General features: G+C 39.6%; 2 pseudogenes; one reads left to right on the forward strand and one right to left on the reverse strand.

Moving 5' to 3' along the window:
* Positions 1-1055: 1055 nt before the first annotated feature.
* Positions 1056-2574, reverse strand: LOC129366702 (nuclear factor 7, brain-like; annotated as a pseudogene).
* An 8284-nt stretch (positions 2575-10858) lies between these two features.
* Positions 10859-13327, forward strand: LOC129366701 (nuclear factor 7, brain-like; annotated as a pseudogene).
* The last annotated feature ends 6438 nt before the right edge of the window (positions 13328-19765 follow it).

A 19765-nucleotide genomic window follows, 5' to 3' on the forward strand; every position in this document is an offset into this window, starting at 1 on the left:
GAGCGGCTCCAGGATGAGTCTCTCCAGGGTCTTCATGATGTGGGAGGTCAGCGCCACAGGCCTGGAGTCCTTGGAGTCACAGGGACGCCGCGTCTTTGGTACCGGAACCATGCAGGATGTTTTTCACGGCACAGGGATCCTCTGTAGGCGCAGGCTCATGTTGAGGACATGTGCTTTGCTTCCCTCTGCAGGACTGGAAGGTGTACTGCATGTCGTCCCGTTATTCACATTAGAAACCTTTTAATGTTTAGAAATATTAGTGGTAAATAATTGCAGTAAACTGTAATAAACTTATACAGGTTCACATATGGCCAGACTCTTATTGTAGGTTAGTCAACACTGTACTGATGTTTAGTTAAACAGAAAGTCCTTAGCTTTTCAGATTTGGATGTCGGAAGGATTTTTAGCTGCAGATGCACAAAGCCATTAAACCTAACAACCCTGATAGCGTTATTTGTTTTTACCGGTTTTATTTTTGTGGTTTCAGATTAACAAGAGACATTCATGAAATATAATAATTTGTTCCTATAAAACAGCTGACACATTTGTTTGCATGAAATTCTTCCTAAATGAAGAAAAACAATAAATAACTTGGGTTGGAAGCAGCTCATTTGAACAAATAATGATGTAGCAAAAGAAAAGAAATAGATTATTTTCTGGATTTCTGACCAGAGGGTGAAGCTGAAATAATAAATTTATGTTGCTGGTAATTCTGCTCAAGTATTTTTGTGTTTCTTTATTTCGTTTACCAGTGAAGCAGCGCAGTGTAGATGGTTGGATACATGTTGTGAAGGTAAAGTTGTTTTAATTTTCTAATTCTTAATAAATAAAACAGAAACAGCAAAAGTTCATGAACTTACTGCAAGATTTTGGTGCTGTTGAAAAACAAAAGACACTCTTATCAGCTACAAATACATTTATTAAGCATCTCATTATGCTTTCAATCTTCTGCTAGAAATTTATCTACATCAAGTTGTTGTAAATAATAAACACAACATTCAAAACATTACAGTGGAAAACACAGAAAGGGATGAAAAAGTCCCCAGATAATCAGATCATCTCCAGTTTCCTGATTAAAAACAGATATTAAGAAATCCACACCACCAAACTATACAATCAATAATAAAAACAATCAATCATCTGAACAATAGTGATTCAATTGGACTTTTTGTTCTTCATGCTGAGATCATCAGAGCTGCTGCTTGATCACTGAGATCTTCATCGGTTCCATCTTTAAGGTTTTATCAATAGTGCCGAAGTATGGAAACATCTTGTGAGTGAAGGTGTGTGTGAAGGTGAGTATGTGTGTGTTAGTATCCAGATCAGAGAAGGACAGCTTTCCTCTGTCCCAGTCCAGATTCACTCTGATCCTCTGGAGATTCTTCTGGACTGAGAGACGAGTGGAAGGAGCTGGTGGAGACCATGCTGAGTATTCACCTTCATAGAACCGTATAAACAACAATCCAGACTTTATGTCTCCCTTCCTCTGAAAAGACTCTCTAACACACCGAGTCTCCAGGATGAACTGCCTCCAACATCAACATCCCAGCTGTGGTTCCCTGAGTTAAAACCCTCAGAACTCAGAACAGACCATGACCCAATCCTCTCTGAATTATCAGGAAGCTGCTGTTTCTCTCTTCTACTCAAACTGGTCAGATCTTCAGAGAGATGGATTTTTGGACCAGCCGTGTTTGGGTCCAGAACCAGAGGAGTGTAGGTCACCATGGTCTCCATGTTGCTCCAGATGTTGAAGGCCAGGTTGCCCAGATGTTTGGCCTGGTCTATCAGAGCTCCTGAGGGCAGCTGTGGATCCTCCAGCAGGGGGCAGCGCTGGACTCTTTCCACTGCAGCCTTGTAGTTGTGCAGGAATGAGACGTCTTCAGCTCTCAGCTCCTCCTCTGTGGCTCTGACTGTGTCTGAAAGAGCTGCTATCTCTCTGCTCAGAGCCTCCATCTTCTCCTTCATCATCCCTCTCTTCTGCTCCTCTTCCTCCCTCAGTGCAGCCAGCCTGGCCTCCTCTTCCTCTGCTAGAAACTGATGAAGCTGCTTAAACTGCTCCATAATCTGCCTCTCTGTGTGTCGGGCCTGGACCTTCAGGTGTTCTGCTGTCTGATCAAACTCCTCCTGAACTTTCTTCCTGAGCTCCAGCTTCTCCTTTAAAGGCTCCAGAGTTTCCTGAAGCTTCTTCTTGTGTTGCTGAGCAGCTTCATCAATGGGTCTGAATCTGTGATTGGTGTGTTTTTCGGAGTCTCTGTAGACAACACACACTGGCTGCTGATGGTCCAGACAGAAGAGTTTGCGTTTCTCAGAGTGCAGACTGCAGAGATCCTCTGAAGCTCTCTTCTCTCTCCGCTGTAAGAAAGTCTCACACAGATTCTTCAGAGCCAGATTACGTGGTGGATTTTTGATGAATGATCTCCTTTTACAAACTGGACACTCTCTTCCTGGTTTCTCTCTCCAGGATTTCTGCAGACACTCCGTACAGAAGCTGTGGCTGCATGACAGAAGAACCGGATCCTTAAATATCTCCAGACAGACCGGACAGCAGAGATCATCGTCTGGTCTGGAAGCCATTTCGTCTCTGCTCTCTATCAGTGAGGCCTTCGGAGAAAGGAATCAGAGTTAATCAACAATACAGAAATATTCTTATTATATAATGAGATTAACTAAAATGAAAGCACAAAAGAAAGACACATAATAAAGCAATGAGAATAACAAATATTTGATTAACAATATCACAATTTCTCCAACACCGGTAGTTTGGTGGAAGGTAGGTGACACATATGATCCTGAATGTTTTCTTTGAGTTTTTTTCTCTGAACTATTTTCTGTTTTTCTGTATTTCTAGGATCCTATGGAAGATTTTCTGTTAATCTGCAGTTTTATTATTTATTTTCTAATGAGAATCAGATACAATAAGGTGTTAATTATCTCACATTTTCTGCCTTCTCTAATGTCTTATTTAAACAATTGTTCTTTTTTTGTTTAGAGGGAATGTGGTTTCTGTTTCAAACTGAATGATCTTATAAAAACATTTTTCAGTCTAAATCCTGCTGTTTAAAACCTATCAGCTCATGTAAATGCCCTTTAAAAGGGAGATATTTTAATAAAAGAGCCGAACACGGTGCTTTTGCTCCAGCGATTATTATTATCTTAGTTTAGCTTCCAACATACAACATGGCGTCAGCGTTGAGATAGCAGTATCTTAGCACGGTGCTAACAACGGAACTAACAACGGAATTTTTTAACATTAGAAACATCGAAAATAACTTACAGCTTTCCGAAAGTAAATAAACTTATTTACAATCTGAAGGTGTGTATTTATGTATGTACTCTTACCTGTAAAAGGGGGATGTTTTGATAAAATAACCGGACACGGTCCTTCTGCTCCAGCGATGATTTTTATCTAAGGAGGAAATTCCGGTGCTCTTCACTATACTAGCGGAAGCGTTAGACTCCCCCTGCTGGTTGAATCTGGCCACTGCTTCAGCCAAACAGACTCAATTCACAGCAGAATAAAACAAAATACATATACACAAACAAGACAATACATCTTCAACATAATATTAAACACTTCATTTCATACAATCATTTCATTTCTAAAAATACTCTTATAAATATCAATCCAATTAATAAATTCTAAAAGTCACAGTGCTTTGCTCCCCCTCTATATTTGGTCTCTCCCAGAACCTTATAAGGAAAGAACTGAGATAAGCCAATCTAAGTAAACAATTAAAACATTTAAACTGTCTTCCTACACGTAATGAAGACCTTCATTACAGGCTGATACCAAAAGCTGGATACGTAGAATAGCCATGAAAGCAAAATATTTGGATTTTTTTTTCAGTGGGAGCCATATAATATATTTTAAGCCTGAATTCAACTAGAAATATATAAAAATCTAAAATAATCAAATTCAACATGTTTGTGGTGCGTTTCTACTGGTAACCAATCATTTTACAATAAAAGGGATTTATTTTTGTCAAGTATGTTTTTATCAGAGCTGACAAAAATCAAATTTGGGGTCCCTCAGGACTCCATCTTGAGGCTCCTGTTAACTCAGGTTATCACAAGAATAAGATTAGCTAGAGTAGCTACGCAGATGACACTCAGCTCTACATTATGATGACTTTCAGTGAATCTTAACCATCCAAGAAGAAATCAATGCATGGAGACGTAATAAAACCTGTTTCTAAGTATTTGAAACAACATGAAAGTTTTTTCAACAATGAAAAGACTTTCATGTTTCATAGCTGATCTTCATTGTCAAAGAAGTAATAGCAGATTGAGTTCTAGCATTGCAAGATCTTCAGTTGTGTCAAACACTAGTTCAGTGGCTCGCATGAAAGAGGAGGCTAAAAGAGCAGCTCTTCTAGCACAAGCTGAATCACTAAAAAGGAAAAAAGCGATACAACTGCAGGAAGCAAAGTTAAAGGCTGAGTTGGAGGAGCTAGAGATTGAAACTGCAATAGCAGCCTCTACTGCTAAGCTCAAGGTTTTCCAGAACCATGAAGAACCCCGAGATGCAATGAATGAATATTTGAAATACAGGCTGGAAGAACCTCTGTCAAGTCTCCCAAGATCCCAACCTGTAAATGAATTCCATGCTCCAATAAAGGCTCATGATGAAGAGAGGAAAGATCATCCGATTTCTGATGTGTATGCTAGTATCACAAAACATTCGTCTCATGCATATTTGTGTCATCAGGATCACTTGGAAGGAGCCCCACCTACCGGTCCTCAGGAGCCCACATCTACAGGTGACAGAATTTATGAAGTGATGCATCATCAGAACCTGATCACTGAAATGTTGGTCAAGCAGCAAAGCCTATCACTCCTACCCACGAGAGACATTCCTGTGTTCTCAGGTGATCCACTCACATATAGATCTTTTCTCAGAGCATTTGACAATGCTATTGACAATAAGACAGAAAACGAGAAAGATAAACTCTTCTTTCTGGAGCAATATACACGTGGAGAGCCACAAGATCTGGTGAGAAGCTGTGAACACATGATCCCAGAAAAAGGTTACAGAGAAGCCAGACAACTACTTCATAAGCAATATGGCAATAATTTAAAAATAGCCATGGCTTATATCGAAAAGGCTTTAAAATGGCCACAAATAAAAACAGATGATGTTAAGGGCTTAAATGCTTATTCTCTCTTCCTGATTGGTTGTCGAAACTCAATGCAAGATGTTGACTATATGGAAGAGATGGACAATCCAACAAACATGAGAGTCATTCTGACCAAATTGCCATATAAGATGAGAGAGCGATGGCGTAATGTGGCATTTGAAATGCAGGAGGCCAGAGGAAGAAGAGCAAGGTTCACGGATCTGGTAGATTACATTGACAGACAAACAAAGATCATCTCAGATCCATTGTTTGGTGATCTCCAGGAAGTCAGTTTATCTACAAAGCAAAAGGAAAATGGTTGTTTTGAGAGGAAAGCAAAAGAACATACACCAAGAAGAAGCAGTTTTGCTACAAGTGTTGACACAGAAAAACAGAAATTTTCACAGTCAAACCAAATCACAAAGACTGATAATGGCAAAGTATCTCAGAATAATTGTTTGTTCTGTGGCAAGAATCACAGTCTTGACAATTGTGAAAAGTTCCAGAAGCAAGCACACAAAGAAAAGATTGAATATTTGAAATCCAAAGGTTTATGTTTTGGATGCCTTGTTCAAGGTCATTTGAGTAAAGATTGTTCAAGAAGACTGACATGTCAGTTATGTTCGCGGAAACATCCAAGCAGCCTACATGTACAAAGAGAAGAAATGACATCACCTAAAAAGGAAAGAAGCACCATGTCTGAATCTCCGACCACTAGTGCTGTAAGCCAAGAGATGTGTGGATACACTGGGGCCGGAAGCAAAGAAGTTTTGGCCATTGTTCCGGTAAAACTCAAGTCCAAGAAAGGCACACAAATAATTGAGACATACGCCTTTATAGATCCTGGCAGTTCAGCGACGTTTTGCACAGAAAAGATCAGGAGAGCACTGAACTTAAGAGGCAGAAAGACGGACATTTTGCTCTGAACTATGGGACAGGAGAAGCTTGTCCATAGTCACATCTTGTCAGAACTGGAAGTCAGTGGATTCGAAGAAGAAAAATACATTGACTTACCTTCAGTGTTAACACAATATGAAATTCCTGTCAAAAAGGCGAACATTCCCGATCAGAAAGACCTCCGGAAGTGGACATATTTGGATGAGGTGCACCTTCCAAGTATTAAGGCAGAAATTGGCCTCTTGATAGGTGCTAATGCTCACAAAGCAATAGAGCCGTGGAAAGTCATCAATAGCCAAGGAAATGTTTTAGCCTATGCAGTAAAAACATCAATCGGCTGGATTGTCAATGGTCCTGTGAAAGGGGAAGAAGACGTTCAACACTGTGAGAATGAGTTGCCAAGTTTAACAGCAAACAGGATATCAGTAGCCAGAATTGAGGAATTGCTGACACAGCAATATAATTTGGATTTCACAGAGCGTAGCTGTGAAGACAAAACAGAGATGTCACAAAATGATCGGCAATTTATGAAAGATGTGGAACAGTCTTGTCAGTTCGTTGATGGACATTACTGTATAAGTCTCCCATTTAAGAACAAGTCTCTAAAGATGCCCAATAATCGCAGTCTGGCTGAGCAGAGAGCTATCAGTCTCAAGAAAAAACTCATAAAGAACCCAGAGTTTCATGCTGACTACAAAGCCTTCATGTATGACATCATAGCAAAGGGTTATGCAGAAAAGGTGCCTGAAGACAGTCAGTGCAACAACGGTGAGGTGTGGTACATCCCACATCATGGGGTTTATCATCCAAAAAAGAAGAAAATCAGAGTTGTTTTTGACTGCACTGCGACATATCAGGGAGTGTCACTGAACAACCAGTTACTCCAAGGCCCAGACCTCACAAATACCTTGATTGGAGTGTTGACAAGGTTTAGAGAGGAGAAGATTGCACTGATGGCTGATATAGAGGCAATGTTTTATCAAGTCAGAGTACCGTCAAAGGACTCTGATTTCTTGCGTTTTTTATGGTGGCCTGATGGAGACTTGAATGGAAAACTGGAGGAGTACAGAATGACTGTACATATTTTTGGAGCCACATCATCTCCAAGTTGTGCTTGTTTTGCCTTAAGAAAGACAGTCGAAAACAAAGAAGATCAGACAACAGCTGAAGCAGCTAAAACAATCAAGAGAAAGTTTTACATGGATGACTGCTTGGCAGCTGTGGCTTCAGAAGACCAAGCAATAGAACTTTCACAATCTCTGAAGGTTCTATGTTTGCAGGGTGGATTCAACCTGACAAAATGGGTCAGTAACAGCAGAAAGGTTCTGTCATATATTCCTGAAAATGAAAGAGCTGCAGAGATGAAAGATTTAGACTTGAAAAAAGACACTCTGCCTACTGAGAGAGCTTTAGGAATACACTGGTGTACCGAGTCGGACACTTTCACATTTAAGGTGAACATACCAAGAAAACCTGCCACAAGGAGAGGAATTATTTCAGTTGTTAACTCAGTTTATGATCCTCTGGGTTTAATTTCACCATGTATTCTTCCTGCCAAGCTGATTTTGAGAGAACTCTGTCAAAGGAAATTGAGCTGGGACAAGAATATTGGAGAAGGAGAGTCACAAAGATGGAAGCAGTGGGTGTCAGAACTTGAAGAACTTTCCAGCTTCCACATAAAGAGATGTATGAAGCCAGATGATTTCTGCCCCACAGCTAAAGCAGAGATGCACCATTTCTCAGACGCGAGCGATGTTGGTTATGGTACTGCTTCATATCTATTGCTAATCAATGAAGATGGACGGAGGAGCTGCGGATTGCTCATGGCCAAATCCAGAGTTGCCCCTCTAAAGAAAATAACACTTCCTAGGATGGAACTGACGGCGGCAGTCATAGCAGTGAAGGTCGACATACTGTTAAGGCAGGAGCTGGAGACCCCCCTTGGGGAGTCTGTTTTTTGGACAGACAGCTTGACCGTACTTAGGTACATAGAGAATGATGCTTTACGTTTCAAGACCTTTGTGGCCAACCGGGTTACATTCATTAGAGAAGCTACTTCACCATCTCAATGGAGATATGTGAATAGTTCACTTAATCCAGCAGATACTGCTTCACGTGGCACAAAATTTACCACTCTCATCCAGAACCACAATTGGATCTGTGGTCCACATTTTCTCTATGAAGAGGAGTCTGAGTGGCCAACAAGACCTGACATACCAAACACCATGGAGAAGGACAGTGAGTTCAAAAAGACAGCGCTAGTCAGTCTCTTGACTATGACTGAAGTTTCACCCATTAAAAAACTGGTGGAATACTACTCTGACTGGCACAAACTGAAAAAAGCTGTTGCATGGATGCTACGCATGAAAGACCTACTTCACTATCTCGTGGAGAAGAGAAAGGAATGTAAAGAAGTTGCTGTCCTGAAAGAGTCAGAATCATTGAAGCAGTCCCAGAAAGTGCATGAAAAATTGATAAGATTGAGAAAGTCAGTGAAAGGAAAACCTTTGTCTGTTCAGGACCTGGAAGATGCAAAAATGGTGTTAATATGTCACAGTCAAAGAGAGATGTATCCAGAAGAGTTGTCTTCACTTTTGGGTAAGGATTCCCATCTAAAGAGGTCAAATCGACTTTCTAAATTAGATCCTTTTCTGCATGATGGCATCATCAAAGTTGGAGGTCGACTGAACAAATCAGCCATGCCAGAGGAAGCAAGATGCCCAATTGTGTTGCACAAAGAACATCACATTGCTAGGCTGATTCTGCAACAGGTTCATCGACAGAATGGTCACTGTGGAAGGAACCAGCTGATTGCAAAGGTCAGACAGCAATACTGGATACCAGGACTGAACAGAGCTGCCCGCACAATAATATCAAAATGCATCACATGCAGGAAAATACATGCAAAGCCTGCAGTCCAGAAAATGGCAGACTTATTGGAAGAGCGTGTACTCCCAGACAAACCTCCGTTCACACATGTGGGAGTTGACTATTTTGGACCCTTTGGTGTGAAAAGGGGACGGAGCATAGTGAAGCGCTATGGCGTACTATTTACATGCTTTGCACTGAGGGCTGTCCACATAGAGGTTGCTCACTCTTTGGATGCCTCATCATGCATAAATGCCATCAGAAGGTTCATATGTAGAAGAGGTCAAGCTTCTACTCTGCACTCAGATAATGGCACTAATTTTATTGGTGCTAAAAAGGAGCTTAGAGAAGCCATAGCTGAGCTTGATCATTCTAAAATAAGAGAAGAGCTAATGACAAAAGGTATCGCTTGGACCTTTAACACACCAACTGCCTCCCATCAAGGTGGAATATGGGAAAGACAGATTCGTACTGTCAGAAAGGTGTTGAACTCTGTTTTGGGGGAACAAACATTAGATGATGATGGTCTTCACACACTATTATGTGAAGTGGAAGCGATCATAAACGATCGTCCTTTGACTGCTGCATCAGATGATCCAAATGACCTGGAGGTTTTGACCCCTAATCATCTTCTGTTGTTAAAGAAACAGCCAGTCCTTCCTCCAGGCTTATTTGACAGCAAGAGACTTAGACTTAGACTTAGACTTGACTTTATGATCAAGACTCCCTCAGGAAATTATAGTTAATACATATTCGTCGACGATGGCGACAGACACAATACATGGCTGACTTGTTTTGGTCGAGATGGACAAAGGAATATCTTCCATTGCTACAAGAGCGGCAGAGATGGCGGATTCAGATGAGGAATTTTATCCCTGGAGACCTTGTACTCATTGTTGACAGTTCAGCTCCAAGAAACGCTTGGTTGACTGGAAGAATCCAAAAGACCTTCCCGGACTCTAGAGGAATTGTGCGACGGGTTCAAGTTCGCACCAAGACTAGTTTATTAGATAGACCTATTAGTAAACTCTGTTTGTTACAAGAAGCAGAATGATTCAAGGAAAGACTGCTTGTTTGTCACAGCTAAAATGTTAGATTTTTGGTAGGTTAGTATGGCTCTTTTTCAAGTTTAATTGTTATGCATCCTGCCTATACAATTAGGGGCCGGAATGTTAGAGCCTTAAATAGAAAATATGTAAGTAATTTGTTTGATGGTTTCTTTTTTATTTTATTACACTTAGATAAGATTATTTGTTCATACAATTTTTATTGTGAAGTTTAGTTTTATTTTGAAAGGCTTACTTCCTGTTGGGAATATGTTGTCAAGGAACAATTCTATTAACGGTTTGACACTTAACGGATTATTTAGACACGGTGCAATACAGTTTTTGACCGTGTAAACTGTGTATTGTTAGAAAAGAAAGAAAAGGAAATTGTAAACGGTAGCTCTAATTTTTGTATTTATGTAATTTTTATAGATAAATATTTTTCGTTAAAATTCATAGTTTCACGCGTCCTTTACTCTCCGTGTCTAAGGAATGACACAGATATTGGATCTGTTGCCATAACGCCTGTAATGAAGGTCTTCATTACGTGTAGGAAGACAGTTTAAATGTTTTGATTGTTTACTTAGATTGGCTTATCTCAGTTCTTTCCTTATAAGGATTCTGGGAGAGACCAAATATAGAGGGGGAGAAAAGCACTGTGACTTTTAGAATTTATTAATTGGATTGATATTTATAAGAGTATTTTTAGAAATGAAATGATTGCTATGAAATGAAGTGTTTAATATTATGTTGAAGATGTATTGTCTTGTTTGTGTATATGTATTTTGTTTTATCCTGCTGTGAATTGAGTCTGATTTGGCTGAAGCAGTGGCCAGATTCAACCAGCAGGGGGAGTATCCCGCTTCCGCTAGTTATAGTGAAGAGCACCGGAAATTCCTCCTCAGATAAAAATCATCGCTGGAGCAGAAGGACCGTGTCCGGGTTCTTTTATCAAAACATCCCCCTTTTACAGGTAAGAGTACATACATAAATACACACCTTCAGATTGTAAATAAGTGTATTTACTTTCAGAAAGCTCTAAGTTATTTTCGATGTTTCTAATGTTAAGAAATCCCGTTGTTAGTTCCGTTGTTAGTTCCGTTGTTAGCACCGTGCTAAGATACTGCTATCTCAACGCTGACGCCATGTTGTATGTTGGAAGCTAAACTGAGATAATAATAATCGCTGGAGCAGAAGCACCGTGTCCGGGTTCTTTTATCAAAATATCCCCCTTTTACAGGTAAGAGTACATTTATAAATACACACCTGCAGATTGTAAATAAGTTTATTTACTTTCGGAAAGCTGTAAGTTATTTTCGATGTTTCTTATGTTAAGAAATTCCGTTGTTAGTTCCGTTGTTAGCACCGTGCTAAGATACTGCTATCTCAACGCTGACGCCATGTTGTATGTTGGAAGCTAAACTGAGATAATAATAATCGCTGGAGCAAAAGCACCGTGTTCGGCTCTTTTATTAAAATATCTCCCTTTTAAAGGGCATTTACATGAGCTGATAGGTTTTAAACAGCAGGATTTAGACTGAAAAATGTTTTTATAAGATCATTCAGTTTGAAACAGAAACCACATTCCCTCTAAACAAAAAAAGAACAATTGTTTAAATAAGACATTAGAGAAGGCAGAAAATGTGAGATAATTAACACCTTATTGTATCTGATTCTCATTAGAAAATAAATAATAAAACTGCAGATTAACAGAAAATCTTCCATAGGATCCTAGAAATACAGAAAAACAGAAAATAGTTCAGAGAGAAAAAAACTCAAAGAAAACATTCAGGATCATATGTGTCACCTACCTTCCACCAAACTACCGGTGTTGGAGAAATTGTGATATTATTAATCAAATATTTGTTATTCTCATTGCTTTATTATGTGTCTTTCTTTTATGCTTTCATTTTAGTTAATTTCATTATATAATTAAGAATATTTCTGTATTGTTGATTAACTCTGATTCCTTTCTCCGAAGGCCTCACTGATAGAGAGCAGAGACGAAATGGCTTCCAGACCAGACGATGATCTCTGCTGTCCGGTCTGTCTGGACATATTTAAGGATCCGGTTCTTCTGTCATGCAGCCACAGCTTCTGTACGGAGTGTCTGCAGAAATCCTGGAGAGAGAAACCAGGAAGAGAGTGTCCAGTTTGTAAAAGGAGATCATTCATCAAAAATCCACCACGTAATCTGGCTCTGAAGAATCTGTGTGAGACTTTCTTACAGCGGAGAGAGAAGAGAGCTTCAGAGGATCTCTGCAGTCTGCACTCTGAGAAACGCAAACTCTTCTGTCTGGACCATCAGCAGCCAGTGTGTGTCGTCTACAGAGACTCAGAAAACTACACCAGTCACAGATTCAGACCCATTGATGAAGCTGCTCAGCAACACAAGAAGAAGCTTCAGGAAACTCTGGAGCCTTTAAAGAAGAAGCTGGAGCTCAGGAAGAAAGTTCAGGAGGAGTTTGATCAGACAGCAGAACACCTGAAGGTCCAGGCCCGACACACAGAGAGGCAGATTAGGGAGCAGTTAAGCAGCTTCATCAGTTTCTAGCAGAGGAAGAGGAGGTCAGGCTGGCTGCACTGAGGGAGGAAGAGGAGCAGAAGAGAGGGATGATGAAGGAGAAGATGGAGGCTCTGAGCAGAGAGATAGCAGCTCTTTCAGAAACAGTCAGAGCCACAGAGGAGGAGCTGAGAGCTGAAGACGTCTCATTCCTGCACAACTACAAGGCTGCAGTGGAAAGAGTCCAGCGCTGCCCCCTGCTGGAGGATCCACAGCTGCCCTCAGGAGCTCTGATAGACCAGGCCAAACATCTGGGCAACCTGGCCTTCAACATCTGGAGCAACATGCAGACCATGGTGACCTACACTCCTCTGGTTCTGGACCCAAACACGGCTCATCCATACCTCCATCTGTCTGAAGATCTGACCAGTTTGACTGTAGGAGAGAAACAGCAGCTTCCTGATAATCCAGAGAGATTTGATGATTTGTTTCTCACTGTTCTGAGTTCTGAGGGTTTTAACTCAGGGAACCACAGCTGGGATGTTGATGTTGGAGACACTGAAGCCTGGAGCCTTGGTGTGATAGAAGAGTCTGTTGAGAGGAAGGGAAGAATAGAGTCTGGATGGATGTTTTTATGGTTCTATAAAGGTACATACTATGCAGAGTCTCCACCAGCTCCTTCCACTCGTCTCTCAGTCCAGAAGAATCTCCAGAGGATCAGAGTGAATCTGGACTGGGACAGAGGAAAGCTGTCCTTCTCTGATCTGGACACTAACACACACATACTCACCTTCATATACACCTTCACTGATAAGATGTTTCCACTCTTCACCACTAATAACACCTTAAAGATTGAACCCATAAAGATCTCAGTGAACAAGCAGCAGCTCTGATGATGCAAGTCAAAACTAATTGATCAGATGATTGATTGGCTTTATGATTGATTATATGGTTTTCTGGTTTGAGGAATTTCGTAATGTCATTTTTAAACTCTGTTTTTTCAGGAAATGAAAGATGATCTGATCATCTGGAGGATTTTTTACATATTTCTGTTTCCACTGAAATATTTTGAAGGTTTATCATTTATCACTCGATGTAAATAAATTACTAGGTTTTTGTTGAAAACTTGCTCTTTCAATTTTACTTGTGATGGATTATAAATGAAAACTATCACATGTATCAATGTATCAATATATTTCCTTCTAGTTAAAGAATTACTGTTTACACAAATGTAGATTATTAGTTGTTTCCAAACCTGAAGATTTTTCTTTTTTTTCTTGTTAATTTTGTAAAGAATTTCATGTAAACAAATATATCAGCTGGTTTATGGGATCAAATGTTCATGAATGTCTCTTGTTTACTTGAAACAGCAAAAATAAAACCTATAAAATCAGATAACGTATCAAAGTTTCTTTTCATTGATGGCTTCAGATTAAACATGCATCAATAAATGATGCATTAATGTTTTCTCTCATCCTCCTGATAACAGAAGACTTGATTTTATTGGTCAGACTGGAGGAACGCCGCCCTCAAGCTTTTAAAGATGAAGTGATGTGAAGAAATCAAAACAAGGCGTCTAAATGGATCCTGTGGGGAACAAAGACCTGCTGCTCCACAAAAAACTAAACACAAAGGAAGGATCTCAGGATTAGGACCAGAAATGCACCAGAAACCACGTTCAGAAACAGAAAGCTAAATGTTAACAAAATGAAACATTAAGAAAGGCAGAACATTTGAGCGACTTACCATCTTATTGTATCCAATTTTCCATTAGAAAAGTAATTATAAAACAAAGAAACCAATTAGAGGCACCAGAATAATGAGGTTTTGGCAACAGCTTCAGTTACAAACAAGTTTTTACTCTGAAGTCAAACTTTTATTTGAATTAAACTCTTAGATGAAGGGACCTGGTGTGTTTTTGAGACAGAAATATAATGTTCTGATTTTCTTCTATTATATCAAAGAACTTTGTATTTTCTGTCATCAGGAAAGATAATTTTCTTTCATCAAGGATTTAGATGGTTAAATTTCTCTGAGTTTTGTAGGTTGAACATCACGTTTAAGTGAGTTTTTGAAGGGCCCTCTAGGTCAATGTCCATTGGCTGAGTTGTGTAGATGAAATATTAAAAATGTTTTATTTGCATTGTTATGGGACTTAATGTAGTTTTTGATTATTGATTGTGCACTTTGAAATGCCTTGCTGCTGAAAGATGCTATAAAATAAAATTTGATTGATTTGATCAGAATTGTTTGGTGCTTGGAGGTGGACTAGACCAGCAGCTGCTCCAAAAGCATGAGGTGGACCACAGCGCAAGGCTTTCTGGGTACATACAACCGAAGCAAACAGGCTAGCTAGCATTAGCAGGAAAGTTATTATTTACCGAATACAAAAAGGAAATCCTGAAACTGCTTCTATTTTCTGGAAGCCATTATTAAATTGATCAATGGAATCACTAAAATGAAACAATTTTCAATGAGATTTTAATGTTCTTTGTAGTTCTTTGAAATGATTTTTATGGAATAAAAGCATTTCATGCTTTAAAGCCATGAAATGATTTAACAATTTTAAAGCTCGTCTTAAAACCTATTTATTTTACTTGGCTTTCAACTCCAGCGACATCTAGTTTTATATTGTATGTTTGTTGTTTTAAACTGTATTTGTTTTTATCTATTTTATGTACAGCACTTTGTTTCAGCTGTGGTTGTTTTAAAGTGCTTTATAAATAAAGTTGGTATGGTATGGTATGGTAATTTCTAGAACTAAAGAAAGAAAACTGGAACTGATAATTAGAAGCACTTTAAAATATACGATAAACTGGGAGTAAAATAATTGCAAAGTCAGGGATGCAGAACAGATCTATGTATTTTATCCTCCACTAGATGGAGCTAAAGGACAAAAATAAGGCAGATTCATTAAGAGACAATCATCCTGTCACATGATGTATTTCAATCATGTCATAATTTGCCAAAACTTTATCTTTAGTTATGGATAAAACATGAACACCTCTATCAAAAACATTTGATAACATTGAATATTAAAGTCTAGAAATAGAAAAGGATTTGGATCCCGAAAAGAACTTTATCTATAATAATGTTGACCATTGTTGCTACTATTCTACTCAGCAATACAATTTGACTGTTAAAGCAGATAATACATTTTCCATCATACATTTCAACAGCAAAAGCTGATATGTGAATTTGACCAGCATCAAAGACTGTTTAATCCAGTTCATTCAGGCTTTAACTATCATAACTATGTCTGAAACCTGGATTAATATTAAGGCTGACTTGAACTAGATGGTTATGAAATTAGTTACATTAACAGAGATGTGAAGACAGACAGTAGACCCTGAAACATTCCAAGAACACATCAATCCATGGAGGTGCAATGAAACATTTTGCTAAGTATTTGAAACAACATGAAAGTATTGATACTCCTCCATTAACAATGGAGGAGTATCAATACTTAGTTTCTATTATACTTTCATGGCTTTTATTTAAATTTGTTGAATTTCTTAACATTATTTTGGTTTACATTTACAATATTTTTGTAATTTTTCTATCTCCGTTTTTAACCACATTATACAAAGGTCAGAAAAATAATCAAATTTGCATCAAAGCATTTTTTATTCTGAACCTGATTATTTGCAGAAGGGCAAAGTTTTCCTCAAAATCCAACACTGCCTTATCTCCAGGACTGCAGTTTTTTCTAAAACAGATTAACAGAAAATCCATAAGAGGGCGCCACATCTTTGCCTCAAGACTGGAATTCAAACAGGACACCTTGATATACAGAAAAAACAGAAAATAGTTCAGAGAGAAAAACTCGAAGAAAGCAATCACGAATCTTTCTCACAAGCCTTTCACCAAACGACTGACTCAGGAAAGATTAAAGGCGACCAGAGAGACAATTGAAGAACAAGACACTGAAACACAGACTGCTGCTGGATAAAAAAAAAAAGGAAATCAAAGTGAAAGTAAGAGAATACAGTTTCTGCACAAGGGAAACTGACTTCCTGGTTTAACATTCAGTCTGCTGTGTTTTCAGCTTCACTCAGAGACAAAATGGCTTCCAATTTGCGGGAGAATCTCTGCTGTCCTGTCTGTCAGGACGTCTTTAAGGATCCGGTTCTTCTGTCATGCAGCCACAGCTTCTGTAAAGAGAGTCTGAAGAACTGGTGGAAAGAGAAACCAGTAAGAGAATGTCCAATTTGTAGGAGGAGATCTTCAAGACATAATCCACCTTTTAATCTGGCTCTGAAGAATCTGTGTGAGACTTTCTTACAGCAGAGAGAGCAGAGAGCTTCAGAGGATCTCTGCAGTCTGAGAAACTCAAACTCTGTGTCTCGTCTGCAGATTCAGAAAAACACACCAATGATCAATGAAGCTCAACAACACAAGAAGAAACTTCAGGAAATTCTGGGTTCATGGATGATGTGGATAATGAATATAATACTGTTCTAAATATTTTTAAATCATCATAGGACAATAACTGTCCTAATAAAAACAGTAAATAATCAAGTCAGGGAACGGCCACACACTCACACACATTCTGTCCAACAACGATACGATACTTCAGGACACAATGGTCAAGTTACACCTTCCGGGGACGGCCACACACACCACACACACACACACACACCACACACACACACACACACACACACACACACACACACACACACACACACGCATACACACACACATTCTGTCCAATATGGACACGTTGGAACATAATGATAACGGTATACCCACTGCAGGGGACAGCATCACACTCACCCCAAGATTTATGGTCCTGGTGTGGCTTTGAAAGAACCAGTTTAAGGTCCTGGTGTGGCTTTGAAAGAACCAGTTTCAGGTCCTGGTGTGGCTTATTAAGAACCAGTTTAAGGTCCTGGTGTGGCTTTGTAAGAACCAGTTTCAGGTCCTGGTGTGGCTTTGTAAGAACCAGTTTAAGGTCCTGGTGTGGCTTATTAAGAACCAGTTTCAGGTCCTGGTGTGGCTTTGTAAGAACCAGTTTCAGGTCCTGGTGTGGCTTTGTAAGAACCAGTTTCAGGTCCTGGTGTGGCTTTGTAAGAACCAGTTTAAGGTCCTGGTGTGGCTCTATAAGAACCAGTTTCAGGTCCTGGTGTGGCTTATTAAGAACCAGTTTAAGGTCCTGGTGTGGCTTTGTAAGAACCAGTTTCAGGTCCTGGTGTGGCTTTGTAAGAACCAGTTTCAGGTCCTGGTGTGGCTTTGTAAGAACCAGTTTCAGGTCCTGGTGTGGCTTTGTAAGAACCAGTTTAAGGTCCTGGTGTGGCTTTGTAAGAACCAGTTTAAGGTCCTGGTGTGGCTTTGTAAGAACCAGTTTCAGGTCCTGGTGTGGCTTATTAAGAACCAGTTTAAGGTCCTGGTGTGGCTTTGTAAGAACCAGTTTAAGGTCCTGGTGTGGCTTTGTAAGAACCAGTTTCAGGTCCTGGTGTGGCTTATTAAGAACCAGTTTAAGGTCCTGGTGTGGCTTTGAAAGAACCAGTTTAAGGTCCTGGTGTGGCTTATTAAGAAACAGTTTAAGGTCCTGGTGTGGCTCTATAAGAACCAGTTTCAGGTCCTGGTGTGGCTTTGTAAGAACCAGTTTCAGGTCCTGGTGTGGCTTTGTAAGAACCAGTTTAAGGTCCTGGAGTGGCTTTGTAAGAACCAGTTTGAGGTCCTGGTGTGGCTTATTAAGAACCAGTTTAAGGTCCTGGTGTGGCTTTGTAAGAACCAGTTTAAGGTCCTGGAGTGGCTTTGTAAGAACCAGTTTAAGGTCCTGGTGTGGCTTTGTAAGAACCAGTTTCAGGTCCTGGTGTGGCTTTGTAAGAACCAGTTTCAGGTCCTGGTGTGGCTTTGTAAGAACCAGTTTCAGGTCCTGGTGTGGCTTTGAAAGAACCAGTTTCAGGTCCTGGTGTGGCTTTGTAAGAACCAGTTTCAGGTCCTGGTGTGGCTCTGTAACAACCAGTTTCAGGTCCTGGTGTGGCTTTGTAAGAACCAGTTTCAGGTCCTGGTGTGGCTTTGTAAGAACCAGTTTAAGGTCCTGGTGTGGCTCTATAAGAACCAGTTTCAGGTCCTGGTGTGGCCTACTCAGTAGCACACCTCAACCCCAGAGAAAACATTTGCAGGGAGTTGAAAGTCTCAAACCATCTCTGGTCTAGAGGAGATCTGCATGGAGGAATGGGCTAAAATACCAGCTATAGTTTGTGCCGAGACTTATGGAATATGTACTGAAAACATTTGACCTCTGACCTCTGTCATTGCCAACAAAGGATATGTAACAAAGTATTGAGGTGAACTTATGCTACTAACTAATTACTTATTTTACACCATTTGCAAGTAAATACTTTAAATAAATCAATATGATTTTTTAGATATGTTTTCTCATATTGTTTCTTATTGTTGAGATCTACCTATGATGTAAATTACAGACCTCTCTCATCTTTGCAAGTGGGTGAATTTGCATAATTGGTGTCTGACTAAATACTTTTTTCCCCACTGTATGTTAATTTCAACGTTTCTCATGGGGATCCAGAAATGTTCAGACGATCAGGACATTGCTTCAGATTCAGTGGAAATCTGGATTCAATCTTCAGAATCATGACTTTGTTACAAAGCGTTGCATTACAAAAACACTAATATGGAGAAAGGTGAATGATTTGAGGTAAACAGGGATGAATGCTCAGGCAGGATGAGCCAGAAGTCAGATTAACTTGTGACACCCGATGGAGAACGAGGCTGTGGGAGCAGAAAGTGATGAATCAGGTTTGGAGTCTGTGGCTGCCATGATGACTCCCACCTTGGGCAGAGACATAAAGTCAGCTGATCTCTTTATCACTTAGCGTTCAGCTTCATGTGTCGGATAACCTGAGACCTCCTGCACCGCTGCATTTAGCAACATTATCAAACGGCTGTGGGGTCCCTCAGGGCTCCGTCTTGGATCTCCTCTTACTTAATACCTCCATGATCCTGTTAGCTCAAGATATGATAAGAAATAAGATTAGCTGGCGTAGCTATGCAGGTGATACTCAGCTCTTCATCATGATGACCTTTAGTGACTCTGAGCTATCCAAGAACAAATCAGTTCATGGAGGAGGTGCAATAAAACCTGTTTCTAAGTATTTGAAACAACATGAAAGTTTTGTTGAGACTCCTCCGTCAGCAATAGAGGAATATCAATAGTGGGTTTCTATTATACTTCCATGGCTGTTATATTAATTTTTTGAATTTCTTACTATTATTTTGGTTTACATTTATAGTATTTTCTCCAATTCCACTGTCTCAGTTTTTAGCCACATTTTAAAAATGTCAAGAATTTATCAACTTTG

Source organism: Poeciliopsis prolifica, unplaced genomic scaffold (genome assembly GCF_027474105.1).
Source record: "Poeciliopsis prolifica strain line A6 unplaced genomic scaffold, Auburn_PproV2 SCAFFOLD015, whole genome shotgun sequence".
NCBI classification, from domain to species: domain Eukaryota; kingdom Metazoa; phylum Chordata; class Actinopteri; order Cyprinodontiformes; family Poeciliidae; genus Poeciliopsis; species Poeciliopsis prolifica.